Source organism: Mesoplodon bidens, assembly GCF_964165515.1.
Source record: "Mesoplodon bidens genome assembly, chromosome: 12".
In the NCBI taxonomy this organism is placed as follows: Eukaryota; Metazoa; Chordata; class Mammalia; order Artiodactyla; family Ziphiidae; genus Mesoplodon; species Mesoplodon bidens.
Genome location: NC_138168.1, coordinates 40,045,522 through 40,062,811, shown reverse-complemented (window position 1 = coordinate 40,062,811; position 17,290 = coordinate 40,045,522). Strand labels below are relative to the sequence as shown.

The 17,290-nt window shown below is 39.6% G+C and overlaps 1 pseudogene across 1 annotated transcript; it reads left to right on the top strand.

Moving 5' to 3' along the window:
• The first annotated feature begins 664 nt into the window (after positions 1–664).
• On the top strand, positions 665–1,304 carry LOC308626293 (large ribosomal subunit protein eL21-like; annotated as a pseudogene). The gene has a single exon. The product of its transcript is annotated as a large ribosomal subunit protein eL21-like (transcript).
• The last annotated feature ends 15,986 nt before the right edge of the window (positions 1,305–17,290 follow it).

Here is a 17,290-nt window from a genome sequence, read left to right as displayed (position 1 = left end):
GTGTTGGTCTTGGAAATTGTCTTCAGTCAAAGGAGCTACCCTGGAATTCAAATAAAGATCTCTCAGAGCTGATATAGTCGATAGAGAAAATGGAGTCTGCAAGTTGCTAGTTCAAAATCATAGGATGAGTACAGGCAGTGGGGTTTAGTGGTTTTAAGCATGAACTTTGAAGTCAGACAGTCCTGAGTTTAAGCCATAGCTCCCCTTCCTTCTTATTTGATGCGTTACTGTGGAAAATTACTTAACCTCTTAAGTCTTAGTTTCCTTGTGCATAAAATAAAGGAGATAATAGTGTCTATAGCATGATTGTTGTGATGATTCAATCGGAGTGCTCACTAAACCTTTAGCACATAAAATGCCCTCAGTAAAATATATTTATGTTCATTATTATTGTTAGAATCAGTCATAATGATACTTATGTAAATGTCTTGATAAGAGTTTATGGGGCAGCCCATTTGTACAAGAAGCACATTTAAAAAAATTATAAAAAAGCGTAAGAACATTGAAGTGAAAATTCAAATAGCATAAATGTGTATAAAACAAAAATGAAAAGACTTATTTGCCCTACAGCCTAACTTTACTTCCCAGAGGAAGCCACTGAGAAATGTTTAAAAATTAATTTTTCCTTTCGGCCAGAACTGCCATCTTCCAGTAATTCGCCAAAATGACTAACACAAAGGGAAAGAGGAGGGACACCTGCTACGTGTTCTCTAGGCCTTTTAGAAAACATGGAGTTGTTCCTTTGGCCACATACCTGCAAATCTACAAGAAAGGTGATACTGTAGATATCGAGGGAATGGGCACTGTTCAAAAAAGGAATGCCCCACAAATGTTACCATGGCAAAACTGAGAGAGTCTACAGTGTTACCCAGCATGCTGTTGGCATCCTTGTAAACAAACAAGTTAAGGGCAAGATTCTTGCCAAGAGAATTAATGTGCGTATCGATCATATTAAGCACTCTAAGAGCCGAGATAGCTTCCTGAAACAGGTGAAGGAAAATGATCAGAAAAAGAAGGAAGCCAAAGAGAAAGGTACTTGGGTTCAGCTGAAGCGCCAGCCTGCTCCACCCAGAGAAGCACACTTCATGAGAACCAATGGAAAGGAGCCTGAACTGTTGGAGCCCATTCCCTATGAATTTATAGCATGATGGGTGTAAAGAAAATAAAAGACCTGGACGGTATAAATGTTTCTCTTAATTGAGTAGAAGTGTGTGTTCCCCTCCTCCAAACACATATTTAAAGCACACACACACACACACAAAATAAAAAAATTAAAAAAATTAATTTTTCTGTAAAATGTCTCCCAAACACTCATTAAGGTGGTCTATCAGCTTTGAACATTTTCAGTTGACCCCATGCCATAAAAATTGGTGAATGTAGGTCTGTTTTCACATTTTCTTTCTACCTCCGCCACACTAACTTCATTTGGGTTAATTACATTTTAGTTTTTCTATTGATTACTTTTATAACTTTAGATTATACACCTAAGCCCTATTTCTTGATCTGATTTAGACAAAATCATGTTCCCGGTGATTGACATGAGGAAAGTAGCACTCCTATCCTTTCCAATTCCCCTTCCCATATAACCAACTCCCAACTATCACCACATATATTACTTTTACATTGTCAAGATATATTTAGGGGCTTCCCTGGTGGCGCAGTGGTTGAGAGTCCGCCTGCCGATGCAGGGGACACGGGTTCGTGCCCCGGTCTGGGAGGATCCCACATGCCGCGGAGCGTTTGGGCCCGTGAGCCATGGCCGTTGAGCCTGCGCGTCCAGAGCCTGTGCTCCGCAACGGGAGAGGCCACAACAGTGAGAGGCCCACGTACAGCAAAAAAAAAAAAAAAAAAAAGATATATTTATATTTGTTTGGTAATATATATTTATATCTTACATGTTGGTCTGTAGGTCGATTCTGAAAATGGAAAATAAAGAGTTTTTATAATATTATGATTATATAAATATTTTCTTTGCAAAACCAAATAGTATGATTGGACTTGTGGAGAAGATATAATCTTAATGTCACAAAACTAGTGTTGTTCATAAAGAATGTTCTAAGCACAAAGCTCAGATGGACTTTTTTTTTTAACACTGTCAGTTTTTGAAGATCAAGCCACTGTTTATTTAGACCTCATTCTTTTCCATATTTGTTTCTCCTGACACTTTATTTTTCTTTTTTATGCAAGAAAACATCATATCTTAAGACTGTCCAGCTGCTTAACCGTAATCTTTCTTTAATATAGATTAACCATATTAGGTGCAAGGGTACCATATTAGGGTACAAGGGAAATAAACTTTCTCATTTTTTTATGTCTCAAACTATATCTGTCTTACCCTCATATTTGATAGGATTCTTGGGTATTGAATTTCAGGTTCAACATTACTTCCTCTGAATTTGAGGCCATTGTTTGGCTGTCTTCTAATATTTAGTGTGACTGATGATAAATCTGATGCCATTCTGTTTCTCATTCCTGTGTATGAAACTTTTGTTGGTTTGTTTCATCCTCAGGAAGGTCTTTTGGAACCTTCTCTTTATCCTTGGGATTCTTGAATTTCACAAGGATTTGTTCATGTGTTCTGCTTGGCTTTCACTGGGACTCCCATATGAAGACTCATGTCTTTCTTCAGCTCTGGGAGATTTTTTTCAATCATATATTTCATTATTTTATCTCTATTTCTTTTTTCTTTCTGGAACTTTTATGAGATAAATATGTGTTCTTGAGGATTTATCCTCTATGTATCAACTTTTCTTTCATATTTTCTCTTTTCTTTTGATTGTATGATGTGTGTGATCTTTTTATATTTCTCAGTCATATTTTTAGTTTCCAAGAACAATTTCGTTTCTATTTCCTTTCTTTTTTGGAGGGAGAAGGTTATAATATCATCTCAAATATCTCTGGGAGTACTAAGTAGCTTTCTTTTGTATCAGGTCAGTTGTTTTCTTTGCTCATCTTGGTGCTTCTCTTTTGGATTCTTGCTGCTCCTCAGATACCGTTAATGCTTGCTTGTCTACTCAGATTCATGAATAAAGAACAAAGTTCATTGATAAAGGTAGCTGCTGTGGGTTTTCTTTGTGTCATTGTGGTGAGGCACTGATTTTTAAAAGATCTTTTTTGATTGAAAAATTAATGCATACCAAGACTAAAAATTAAAAACAAAAAAGAAGGTATACACGGAAAACCATCAACCTCTCAGAAACCCTCCCAACTGTTAACCACTGTTACTAGTTTCCTTAGTCTCCTTCTATATAGAAAGTGTATATAGGAATGTTTATATTTATATATTCTCTATTTTCACAAAAAATGGTAGTAAGCTATACATGTTGTTCTTCACTTTGCTTTAAAAGAACAATTTATTTTGCAGAGTATTTTGCATGTGGATATATTATTCTTTTTCATGGCTGCAGAGTTTTACATTGAATGGAAGTGCTGGAATTTATTGAACCATTCTCCTATTGATGGAAAGGAAGTTAGATTCCATTTAATCTTTTGTATTACAAATGTTACTGCACCAAATATCCTTGTATAGACTTTTTAGGGCTTATTTGTAAATATTTTTAAAGGAGTTATTTCTGGGTTACAGAGTATGTGTATATGAAGCATGGATTAAAAAATTTTTGTTAATTATTTAATTTCTTATATAGGTTATAGGTGTTCAATTGGACAAAAATCCAAAGGTACAAAAGGATATAGTAAAAATTAAATCTCTTTCAACCCTTCCTTGTCTTCCTCTGACACCCTCCTCAATCTCAACCAAGACTTTTATCACATATAGGTGTGTGTGTGTGTGTGTGTGTGCGTATGTGTGTTGAGATGATCACATATGGGTGTGTGTTTGTGTGTATGTGTGTGTGTTTCCTTCTTAGGTAAATTCCTAGAAGTGGGATAGCTGAGTCAAAGATATGGGAAGCATTTCTTTTTAAAAGTGAGTAAATTTTTTTTCTGTGAAAAATATTCATATTTGATTACTTTTAAATGGAGCCATTTGAGTCTTCCCCGCATTTTCCATGAGTCAGGCCCTGGGAGTTCATCCCATGCCTCCTTCACTCACTTCTGCTGTTCCCAACCCCACATTCCATCTGGATGCCAAGGGTTTTTCCAGGGATGCATATTTATCTTCACCAGTATTAGAGCAGAGTAGATTCTTGCAGTTTTATACAATCTCTGCTCCTTTCTTTGAGTGTTAGAATCCATGGCAAATGACAATAAAGAAATGGCATTTGGCTCGTTTGGTCTCTCTTCAGCACTGTAGAAGGTAAATGGTGCAATTAGATGTTTGCATGACAACATAAAGAGGCCAGTATTTGATGCTGGGCAGCTTTCTGTGCAGAACAGTGTAATTGCTGAAATGCTGTTTGTCTTCCTACCTTTTCATTACTATCATTTTTGTTGAATTCCAGTGCTTTCTACAGGCTTTCATTTCTCTATCTGTGGCCGGTCTTGGTTGGGGTTTCTAGTGACACTGATCTGCAGAGAGGCACATACCCCTTATTATATCACTAAAAGAATCAGAACAGTGTCAAGAAAGCATAGCTTTTGCACTGAAATTCTCAAAGGTAAGTAGTTTGTTTTATTAATTTTCATTGTGAGTTTAGGTGAACATTGTGGAGATTTACATTGGTAAATAAAGCAAGACTGGGTAGTAGAATGTTAATGAGATTTTAAAATCAGGAGATGTGGGATTGGAAACCATCTGTGCCTCCCAGAAATTGTGTGACCTTGGGAAAATCAAAGTAATATCTCTGTGTCTCCATTTTCTCAGCTGTAAATATTCACAGGATTATTGTGAGGATTAAAGAGATAATGTAAGCAAAGTGCTTTTTGAAGTGCTATCAAGTGTTATGTAAAATTATAATCGTAATGTTAAAGCGAGTCATGGACAGAACTTATTAAAGTCAACAAGATTAGTTTCCATTATAATTTCCAACATTGCACATCATGCTAGAGTATTAGCTTCAGATATGTTGTGTCTTCTTAGCTTAATGGAAAATATGGAAGTCCATAGGTTTTTGGATGGGGCCTCTCATGATTCACATACTTCTAGGCTTTAATGAATGTTGCCAGCAGCCTAATAGGACCAGAGCCCAGGTGTAGTGGGAGACAAGGCCAGAAGGACTGGTGATGATGGACTGGGAAGGGCATGGAATGCCGGCCCCAAGGAGAATGGATCTTAGTTGTTGAGTATTGGAAATCTGTGGGGCTATCACTTTGGGAGGGTGATGTGGACTATAGAAAGATACCAATAGACAATAAGAGGATGAAAAGTTCTTCAGTGGCAAAAGATCCAGAAACATCCCTACTTGGAAGTAACTACATAAGGCAGGAGACTGGCATGGTCCCAAGTGGAGGCATAGGTCTCCCAAAGTTCCTATAGAGGGCACTGTGCTGCTCACTCTTCTTCTGTGGGTGACCATTTGGCCAGGGGTGAGAGGTTCACCTTTGCGTTCTTGGCAGGATTTATAGCCTTCTGGCCACCTGCCTGACTGTGCTGTAGACTCTGGCTTGGGTCTGCCTACTCACCAGGTGCAAGAAACTGTTCCAAATCAAGCTCAGCACATCTCTGAGTCTTCACTCAAGAGACTGGGTGTTCCAAATCAAGCTCAGCAGACCCAGGCTGTAGGCCTGGCTTAGTTTATTCCTGCAGAGTGCAACAAGGGTTTGTAAGAAAGAGGAAACACAGTCGTAGAGTACAACATTTAAGGAAGAGGCCGGGAGCAGGGAGAGCACTGAGGACCATTGCCGTAGGCCAGGCATGGAGTAGCCATGTCTTAAGTTGGAAGGTGTAGTGGGAATGGAGAGGCATAGCCAGATGGCAGAAACAGTGTGAGAGAAGAATCACGATTAGATGAACTAGAAGAATGAATATTAGAAGGGAGAAGCTAGAGGGAGGAGTCCAGGACTATGTCAAGATTTCACACTCCAGAGGGTGGGAGTGTGGAAACATCATAATGGGAAATGGGCAGGAGGAGAAGATGTGGGTAGTGGGGAGAAGAGAAGTGGCAATGTCCACCAGGAGGTTGGAAATGCAGAATTTAAGAGGGTATTCAGAATTAGAGCGATAGAGGACAAATTTGGAAGGTTTCCATTTATAAGCCAAAGGAAAAGCCTTGCTATAATAGAAGGTTCTACAAATTATATTCCAATGAAACAAACAGTTTACTTTCACAGAAGAGTTTACTCAGATCATACAAGGTCTAATCTGAGAGAGGATGTTCTGCGCCCATGCTGGCTCAGTGTTCCATTGCCTTCCTATAGGCCCGTGGTGCAGGGCACACCTTGGCAGTCAGAAATCATGGTTGAATGAATATGTGGAGCCACAATGTCTGGCAGACCCTGAAAGCAGCAGTATGCACAAGGTGAGACCCACCAATTTTGAGTAATGACCTACTTACTTAGTCACCATGTATACCAGTGGTGCTCAAATTTGCTGTGCATAAGACTCACCTGTTGAGCTTTTAAAATATCCTGAGGCCAGGCTACAACCCAGATGAAGTACATTCCTCTGCTCCAGGGGATTTTAATATGCATTCAAGGATCAGAAACACAGCCAAATATGCCCTCTGAGTGGGAAGCACTGTTGCTGCTCAAACAATATCGTCCTGTTGAAAACTGCCCTGTGGGGCTTCCCTGGTGGCACAGTGGTTAAGAATACGCCTGCCAATGCAGGGACACGGGTTCGAGCCCTGGTCCAGGAAGATCCCACGTGCCGCGGAGCAACTAAGCCCGTGCGCCACAACTACTGAGCCTGCGCTGTAGAGCCTATGAGCCACAACTACTGAGCCTGTGTGCCACAACTACTGAAGCCCGTGCACCTAGAGCCCGTGCTGTGCAACAAGAGAAGCCACCGCAATGAGAAGCCTGCGCACCGCAACGAAGAGTAGCCCCTGCTCGCCGCAACTAGAGAAAGCCCGTGTGCAGCAACAAAGACCCAATGCAGCCAAAAATAAAAATAATAAATAAATAAATTTACATTAAAAAAAAAGAAAACTGCCCTTGTGGAGTTTGTGGTTCAGGCATTCTGTCCAAGTGAACCTCCCCACACTATACTACAAGGCAGTATAGAAGGATGTGGGAGGTGAGGCGTGACAAGAGGGACTGGGGAAGAAGCCAGAGAGGGAAGAGGAGCCAGGAAAACACCATGGCAAGGTCTCCAAGAGAGGGAACTTCAGAAGTGTGAGGTGGTCATCAGTATCTGTCACTGGCGTCAAATGCCATGGCAGTTTAGGGATGGTGGGGACCTAGAAGAAGCCAGAGTGTTGCACTGAGTTTCAGCATATGGTGTTTGGAAACCAGACTGTGAAACAAGTAAGGAGTAGGCCCCTGAGGACATGGAGGAGTGTAGACAGAGGCAATAAAGTGGTGGTGCACGTGCCTCACAAATGTACTTTGGTTGGCCTTCACACTGTTGTCCTCCATAGCATTCAGAGACTTAAAAAAATAGTTTTCAACATTTATAAATTGGGAGGTTTCATATGAAACATAATTTTTGATTTCTGTTGAAAAACTGGGAGATCTGACCCTGCGGGTTCACTTCCTCTTGGCAACAATTGCTTGTCCACCTTCGAAATACCGTGCTCTCCCGGTTCACCACGTGGTCCTGTCCCCAATGCTTATCCTTTCCACCCAGCTCATTTCTCTCATTTGCATGACCTCCCTGGCCTCTGTAGGGAAGTGAATTTGGGACTTGTAGGGATGCAGATGTCTGTTAGGTGTCTTGAAAGGGAGAGGAAGAGCCCAGAGCACCATTGTAGATGTTAAAGAGAAAACCAAAAGCCCCAAATGGTATCCCTTGTGCTAAAGCCCATACCAAACCTAGATTTAGCACCTGACCTACTGGCAGTTTCAACTTCCACAGGAAAGAAATCAATCAGCCAGTCTGGAATATTCTGGTCAGCACCAACGAGGTAATCTGTCACATGGGCCCTCTCCATTTCCCACACCTGCCCCCTAAAGGAAGAAGAGATAATCTGCATGGTAGACCTTCACTTTTCCCCAAAAAGAAGGGGACCTGGCCTGAAACAATCCTTTCTTTTCTTTCGCTAATAGCCTCCTTGGCCCACCACCCTGCCTATAAAAACCTGCCGTTTTTGTACAGCCTTTCACAGTGCTCTTCTGTGTACGAGATGGGATGCTTCCCAATTCATGAATGGTTGAATAAAGCCAATTAGATCTTCAAGTTTACTTGGTTGACTGTTTTTTTTAACATAGGTGAGGGGGAGAAGTCTGTGTTGAGGCTGTCATGGGGCGGGCAGCAGGGAATCAGAACAGGTAGAGGGGAAGGTGGAATAAGGGAAGAGCTTCTTGGGGTTAGTCTGGAATAGTAAGAACACAGAAATGGGGAGGAAGAAGAGGATGTGTGAAGGTAGAGAATTTGGGGAGGAGAGGGGAGAAGTGGAGAGCCTGTCAGCCTCAGTATCATAAGCTCATCACCGTGAGTTAGGTGGAGGACACAGCATCGGGTCTAAGCAATACGGAGAAGATTTGGAGCAACCATAATAGGAATAATGAGAAGAAACTGAAACTCAGGGTGGGGAGTGGGAAACTGGCCCTGAAAAGTACTCTCAGTACGTAAGGACTTCTGATGACTTACTTAGAAACAGCTTTTCCTTATTGATCTGGAGACAACTGTTTTAAAATAGAAAATTATATGTTGTAGCTTTTGGAGTCATGTTATTTTAAAACTCATCTTTTTGTAATTTATAATTTCAAGGGCAGTAAGGGATAAGTTCCACAGAAACCATTAGCATAATAAAGCTTATTTACATTTTATCGTAACTTGATTGTACGTTGCAAAGTTTTCCATTCTGTTACTTTTCCAGTGGTAGCGCCGTTTTTATTAAATCATGTAAAGGAATGGTTTAAAAGCACTTCTGCCAAAATATTCAAATGTTGTGGTTCAACGCCAGTATTTCTGTTTGACTGAACCCTTTCAGATAACATAAAAGCAATTTGTTTTTATTGAATGGAACAAATGTTTGTTTCTTAGGGAAATTTTTTTTTGTTGTTATTTAGGTCTGCTTATTTTTAGAGCTGGAAGGGATTATATAAGCTGAAATAGTGTTGCATCAAAATTATCCTTCATCAATTTGTTTTACACCACTTATTTTTAATTGATGCTGGTAGCTCCTAGGTTACTCATGGGTAAATTTGTTTTGCTGATTTAAGTATTTGGAGATGGTTGCACGGAGTCTGGAGAGCATTACAAATCCTGAGCTTGTATTTGAGGAGGTCATGGCTTATAGAAAAACAGGAGGGTAAAAATTCATAGTGTTTTATTGAAGACTTTATAAGTTAGGCAGAAAATCAATTTTCATATTAAGAGTTTACATATCTATCTTTTTTATACTCAGAATTGTGTTACATAACTTTTTGTACCATTTAATTTTCTTCACAAGGAGGGAAAAATTTCTGTGTTTTACAAGGCAGTCTTATAAATAGTTAACTAAATTATGTAACTTGAGAGATGTTGGGTGTCGGATTTTGAAGGGGCCAGTCAGTTCATTCCATCTCCCATCTGAGTTTTGAACCAACTGGGAAACAGACCCGGGAAATGGACTCCGAGACTAGAACACAAAAGTAGACATAGGAATTTTATTATGAATAAAACTGGAGAATGTAGCTTAGATGTGGGGCCAGAATGGGCTTCCTATTCCCCTCCCGTCCAAGTACAGCCAGTGAGACCTTTGTGGTGGATGGGTTGGGCCTATAGAGCGATAGTTCTCTGCCATCTTCTTGAAAGACTGTGGCCCAACTAACACCGAGTGAGAGGCCACTCACGTATAGCAGCCTTGAGCCCACTGATCCACCCAATGGTGAAGGGTGGACAAAGGCCATCAGACTCTCAGCATGAAGCACAGAAAAATTGCTCCTTCTACTAGAAGCCAGTGAGTAGGGTCCAGATAGCTACAGTTTCTACAGGTAGAGCTACAGTTTCTACAGCTAGAGCAGAAGTTCTTATTTTGTGAGTCAGCAAGAATGTGAGGACATGAAAGGAAGGTTCTACTCATACTCGGAAACTCCATTCAAAATACCTCCAACTAAGTGCCACACTGCACAAAGTTTTACAGTTAGGGATTATTTCTCTGGGCTATTTCTTCTTTTATTCCTGTGATTTATCTAAAATGAATTTGATAGAAAGAGAAGGACAGTCATATTTTAAGTCATGAGAAGAACCATACTATGTGTCAGGTAGCTTTTAACATGTTGGGAGAGGGTGACGTAGCATGAGACAAGGAATTGTTTATCCTTTCTTCCTCTTCCTTCCTCCTGTTCTTCTTCTCTACTTCCTTTTCTGGCTGCCACTGATAAGGCAGGTAGCAAATCCACTACCCTTTGTGCCTTTTGCCCAAGCCCAAAGCTCATTTCTGTGCTTGAGTAACTGGGCCATGGTATAGTGAGGCTTTTACTCTTGCCTGATTAAATAGTTGCCCATTAAAAAAAAAAAGCAAAGATGCTTTTTTCACTTGTGAAAAAAAATGTCACTTTATAAATTTGTTGCCCAAATTTTAGTTGACAAAACACGATCTGGTGGCTACACCAAGTACTCACAAATGACGCTCAGCTGAGCTCAGACTTATGTTGTCTCCTACCTGGTCTCTTGGCTTCCAGATTAGCCTCCTCCGATTCCTCTTCCACAGTTCACCAGGAAAAGCTACCACATTATATGGAAAAGCAAGAGAAGGCTAATTACAAAGTTCATAGTGGATACTTTGGGGTGAGTAAGTTGGAGTGGTCAGGGGTGGAGTTGGGAGAGGTCTTACGGTGCCATCAAAGGCACTGGCAGAAATTTTAAAATTGGGTGTTAAGTATAAGCATATGCATTTTTATTGGTATTTTTCTACTTTTCACCAATATTATTTATACCTCTTATAAATATTTCATCATTTGAAATTATAAAACTAATTTAAGAAAGAATCCAGATCACTTTGCTTCTTGGCTCTCTGAGGCCTCTGTTCATCAGCTTGTAGGAGTATGAATTTAGGAACTTCATATATGCTTAGCACACAAGGCTACATTAGTCAATACTATGACAGAAATCCAACTCAAATTATTTAAGCTCCCCCCACCCCCATCCAAAAGAAAAAGAATTTGTTGACTTACATAACAAAGAAGGATATTTGTGCCCTTAACTTTGGGTCTGACCACATCCAGGAGCTTAAACAATAGTGGGTTCTCTCTTCTCTTTCTCTCTCAGCTCTGTTTGTCTGCATTTTGGCTTCAGTTTGTCTTAGTACAGATGGCTTCATCCACCTGGCCAGGGAAGATGAAGCTCACATTGTTCTTCTAACTCAGGATCTTGGAAGAAATAAGCATCTTTCCTGGTAGCCAGGGGTGGCTATGTAATTTGTGGGGCCTCTTGTTCAAAAACCAGGAAAAAGTATCATTAAAGTTACTAAAATGTAGAAATGTTTTCCTTTCTTCTACATTCTCTCTCAACTTGTCATGGTGTTTTTAAAAAGATTTCTTATTTAATGTATTTCCAGGTAAAGAAAAACTAAAAATTTAAATTATGAATACAATTCTTAACCATTCATATTGTGCAGTGCCAGTTTTCAATGCATTTAACTCAAAATGGAAGCTCCAGAAGTGCATAATTTTATTTTGTACATGCATATGTGTTTTGTTTTTACTAGATCAGTGGAAATGTACAAAATGAACTCAACTGTTTTCATTTCACTTCTTGATACGGTTACATTCTACCAATCTCTTCAGCTTACTGATGAGTAAGGAAGAACTGAAAGGAAAAAGAACTACAGGTTCCTCTCCTTCTATATCATCATTTTCAGTGAGTTTGTCTAATAGAGGGAAGTAACACATGTAAGAAAGGATATGATGAAGTTCTTTGGTCTTGTTTCGTAAAATGCTGTTGATTTCCTTCTGTAGTGGAAGTAAGCTCTGGTTCATATGGAAAGCATGGTCTCTTGGGGTTGTCATTTATTCTCTTTTAAATATAACACACTTACCTTGTGCTCACTTTGAATCTCACAGAATTGCCACACATAGTAGGTCCACTGGAGTGCTGTGCTGACAGGCATCATAAATGCTATATTGAAAATGGAGCGTTTATTTCCTCTGCTCATGTGCACGTCTATTGTCCCATTGGACTTCTCTTACAAAACACAAGTTCAAAGATAAAATTATTAAGCATTTCAAAATGGCAACAACAGAACATTAAACCAAGTGCAGGCCCGTGCTGGGCACAGGGCTGTTGTGACTGGACAGGTCACACACCTGAAGCTGGATCTGCTGATAGCCCTGATGAGGATTCTGATTGGCCCAGATTGGGTCAGGTATGGATCCCTGAACCTATCCCTTGGTCCAGTGTATGGAGCACTCCGATTTGCCAAGCCTGGCTCACTTGTCCACAGCTGGGGCCAAAAGCAAGGTGTTGTCAGCCTCCCTGGCTAGGAGTAGTAGGGGAGCTCTTCCTCAAAAGACCAACAGTAGGCAGACAACAGATGTTTATAGTGCGGGGCTTTACATCTGTCTGCTTCACTTTCATCTCCTGCCTGTGTCTTAATCCTCAAACACCCCACACTGTTGTCTAAGGGACCTTTTTGTCTTTCCTAAGATATCCCAGGTTCTAGTGTGACTGTGCTTTTGTATACGCTATTCCTTCTGACAACATATTTCCTACCCTGAGAAAACCATAAGTCCAAAAGAGACATGTACCACAGTGTTCATTGCAGCACTGTTTACAATAGCCAGGACATGGAAGCAACCTAAGTGTCCATCGACAGATGAATGGATAAAGAAGATGTGGTACCTATATACAATGGAATATCACTCAGCCATAAAAAGAAATGAAATTGAGTTATTTGTAGTGAGGTGGATGGACCTAGAGTCTGTCATACAGAGTGAAGTAACTCAGAAAGAAAAAAAAATACTGTATGCTAACACATATATATGGAATCTAAGAAAAAATGGTACTGATGAACCTAGTGACAGGGCAGGAATAAAGATGCGGACACAGACAATGTACTTGAGGACACGGGGGGTGGGGAAGGGGAAGCTGGGGCAGTGTAAGAGTAGCACTGACATATGTACACCACCAAATGTAAAGTAGGGAAGCAGCTGCAGAGCACAGGGAGATCAGTTTGGTGCTCTGTGACGACCTAGTGGGGTGGGATAGGGAGGCTGGGAGGGGATATGGGGACATGTGTATGCATATGGCTGATTCACTTTGTTGTGCAACAGAAACTAACACAGCATTGTGAAGCAATTATACTCCAATAAAGATGTTTATATTTAAAAAAAGAACATATTTCCTCTTCTGCTGGAAAACATTTACTAATTCCTTAACACTCAGTTCAGATTCACTCTCTGTATAGTCTGCTCTGACTTCCTTGGGCAGAATAGTTGCTCACACCTTAAACATTTACAGTTCTTTTATTTGTTTTTGAGTCACAACACTATTGCTTCTATTCCAAAGTGTTTGTTTTCTTGTCTACTTCCCCTTGTGAGCAGGGACTGTCTCATCCTTATTTTCAGTTCTCGGTGTAAAGCAAATGCCTGTTACATAGTAGGTCTTGGATAAGTGTCTGATGAATAAGACACAGTGAAAAGCTGGTGTCATAAAATAGTGTTTTCAAGCTGCCTTCTCTAATATTAAACTTGTACCCCAAAAGGATGCTTTCCGAAATGAATTCTGTGTTTGGGATATCATTGGGGGCATAAGAGAATTTTCAGATTCTTTTTTCTCAAGCACTGGGCTGTTTTCTGAGTAAATGAAAGCATCTCTTGGTTAAAACTCTCAGAAGAGACCAATGAAATGCAAAACTCAGAGAAATAACATTTTGGATTCAGATGAACTTCCAAGAGTCTATTTCCTAAGATCAAGCGTGATGTCTGGGAGTCAGTCCTTGACTACTGTCATCAGACAGGCAGTGGACACCGTTTTCCTCCTTGTCCACTGGGCAGATCAACCTGGGCTCTGGGAACTCAAGAGCTACACATGTCGTGAATATGAGACTGGTCATGTATCCCCTTTTATCATGATATTCGTTCCACATAATTATGCTCTACTGTAGCAGCGCTGGCTACAGGTGCAGGAAACCAAATCACATGACCGTGTTCTCACCTAGAGATCTCTTTTCAGCTCCACATATTTAGAAGCTCAATGCCAGCACATGTCAAGATGAAAGAGCTGCTGCTCAAAATTCTGCCTTTGAAAAATTTGCTCCAGGGAAGGAGCAGCCATTGGAACAATGTAGGCGATTTCCTCATGTTAGAAACAGGGGTAAGCTGAGAGTGTGGAAAGCCCTCTGGAACTTAATGTACATAATTCTTGGGTTCCAACAAGAAGGATAAAATATGGAACTAAAATATACAAGATGAAATTGGCAACAATCAAAATTACATCAAAATAAATTTAAAAATCAATCAAGGGGCTTCCCTGGTGGCACAGTGGTTAGGAATCTGCCTGCCAATGCAGGGGACATGGGTTCAAGCCCTGGTCCAGGAAGATCCCACATGCCACGGAGCAACTAAGCCCGTGCACCACAACTACTGAGCCTGTGCTCTAGAGCCGGCGAGCCACAACTACTGAGCCTGTGTGCCACAACTACTGAGCCCGCATGCCACAACTACTGAAGCCTGCGTACCTAGAGTCCATGCTCCACAACAAGAGAAGCCACTGCAATGAGAAGCCCATGCACTGCAACGAAGAGTAGCCCTTGCTCGCCAACCAGAGAAAGTCCGTGTGCAGCAATGAAGACCCAACACAGCCAAAAATTAAAACAAAAAACAAAAAATCAATTATTCATAAGATAATCGTATGAATGTGTGAATTAGTCTAAAGAGTAAAAAATAATAAAAAGAAACATTATGATTAGAATTGTGAGAGGAAACCTTTATTGTCACAATATCTCTGTTCTCTTAGCAAAATCTTGATCCATTTCTGTCCACTATACTTCAGGCTTAATCTTTAAATCTTGACTGTTATCCAAGGAATTGAAACATATACAAATCATTTTTATGCAGTTCTACTTAAAATATGGTTTTCTCTGGATAAATCACCCTACTAGCTATTATTTTCAGTTTTACATTGTACTAAAGTTTTGAACTTGTTTTCTGTTGCTCCATAATGTTGAAAACAAGCTGATAAAAGAAACCCTTAAATATAGACTGAAATGGAGTTTATAATTGAGAGATTGCTGGAATTTTAAAAACATATAAAAATTGAGCAAGTCATGTGTCTGCTTCCATATTTCTAGTCCTGAATACTTTTTGTCAGTTTATTGATTCATAAAATGTTCACTATCTATCATACCTATAAGAAAACTGTAAACTATGATTAATGCACCTTGTAAACGTTATATTTGATTGGTCAGGATGCTGTATCATCATAGAAAAATTAATCACTTAAATCAATATTGAATTGAGAAATATGGTTAGGATATTTCAAAACACCCTGTCTCTAATCATTATTTCGTGATTTTTCTAATCCTGAAAGAAGATGAATGTTGTATGCGCTAATGACATCTGATTCAGGGCATCTTGTAACTAACAGCCCCCAAAGAGAGAAAGTCCACTAACAGAGGTTGTTATGAAGGGTAAAGGAAACAATATGACACAGAAAATTAGACATGCCAGAAAAAATAGGCTGTAAATTGAGAGTAATGAATGTAAAGTAATGAATGTGAAGTTTTGCTCTTGCATGGCAGCAAGAATCTATCAACTCCCACACCCTTCTTGGATGAAAAAACCTAATTGACCTTGGAGACAACATCTGCTAAATGTAGTGTCAGAATAACAGGTGGTTAGAAATGTGTTAAAAAGCACATTAATTGAATTGATACCCATGCATTCTCAAAATTTTAAAACTTCCTATTAAATGATCACATACATTGGAAGAAATGCATGGCTGTTTTTTTAAATTTAATTTAATTTTTTATACAGCAAGTTCTTATTAGTTATCCATTTTATACATATTAGTGTATATATGTCAATCCCAATCTCCCAATTCATCACACCACCACCCTCCCCTTCCCCTTTCCCCCCTTGGTGTCCCTGCATTTGTTCTCTACATCTGTGTCTCAATTTCTGCCCTGCAAACCGGTTCATCTGTACCATTTTTCTAGGTTCCACATATGTGCGTTAATATACGATATTTGTTTTTCTCTTTCTGACTTACTTCACTCTATGACAGTCTCTAAATTCATCCACATCTCTACAAGTGACCCAATTTTGTTCCTTTTTATGGCTGAGTAATATTCCATTGAATATATGTACCACAACTTCTTCATCCATTCATCTGTCAATGGGCATTTAGGTTGCTTCCATGACCTGGCTATTGTAAATAGTGCTGCAGTGAACATTGGGGTGCACGTGTCTTTTTGAATTATGTTTTTCTCTGGGTATATGCCCAGTAATGGGTCGTATGGTAATTCTATTTTTAGTTTTTTAAGGAACCTCCTTACTGTTCTCCATAGTGGCTATATCAATTTACATTCCCACCAACAGTGCAAGAGGGTTCCCTTTTCTCCACACGCTCTCCAGCATTTGTTGTTTTGAGATTTTCTGATGATGCCCATTCTAACTGGTGTAAGGTGATACCTAATTGTACTTTTGATTTTCATTTCTCTAATAATTAGTGATGTTGAGCAGCTTTTCATTTGCTTCTTGGCCACCTCTATGTCTTCTTTGGAGAAATGTCTGTTTAGGTCTTATGTCCATTTTTGGATTGTGTTATTTCTTTTTTTAATATTGAGCTGCATGAGCTGTTTATATATTTTGGAAATTAATCCTTTGTCTGTTGATTCATTTGCAAATATTTTCTCCCATTCTGAGGGTTGTCTTGTTTATGGTTTCCTTTGCTGTACAAAAGCTTTTAAGTTTCATTAGGTCCCATTTGTTTATTTTTGTTTTTATTTCAATTACTCTAGGAGGTGGATCAAAGAAGAGCTTGCTGTGATTTACATCAAAGAGTGTTCTTCCTATGTTTTCCTCTAAGAGTTTTATAGTGTCCAGTCTTACATTTAGTTCTCTAATCCATTTTGAGTTTAGTTTTGTGTGTGATGTTAGGGAGTGTTCTAATTTCATTCTTTTACATGTAGCTGTCCAGTTTTCCCAGCACCACTTATTGAAGAGACTGTCTTTTCTCCATTGTATATCCTTGCCTCCTTTGTCATAGATTAGTTGACCATAGGCATGTGGGTTTATCTCTGGGCTTTCTATCCTGTTCCACTGATCTATATTTCTGTTTTTGTGCCACTACCATATTGTCTTGATTACTGTAGCTTTGCAGTATAGTCTGAAGTCAGGGAGTCTGATTCCTCCAGCTCCGTTT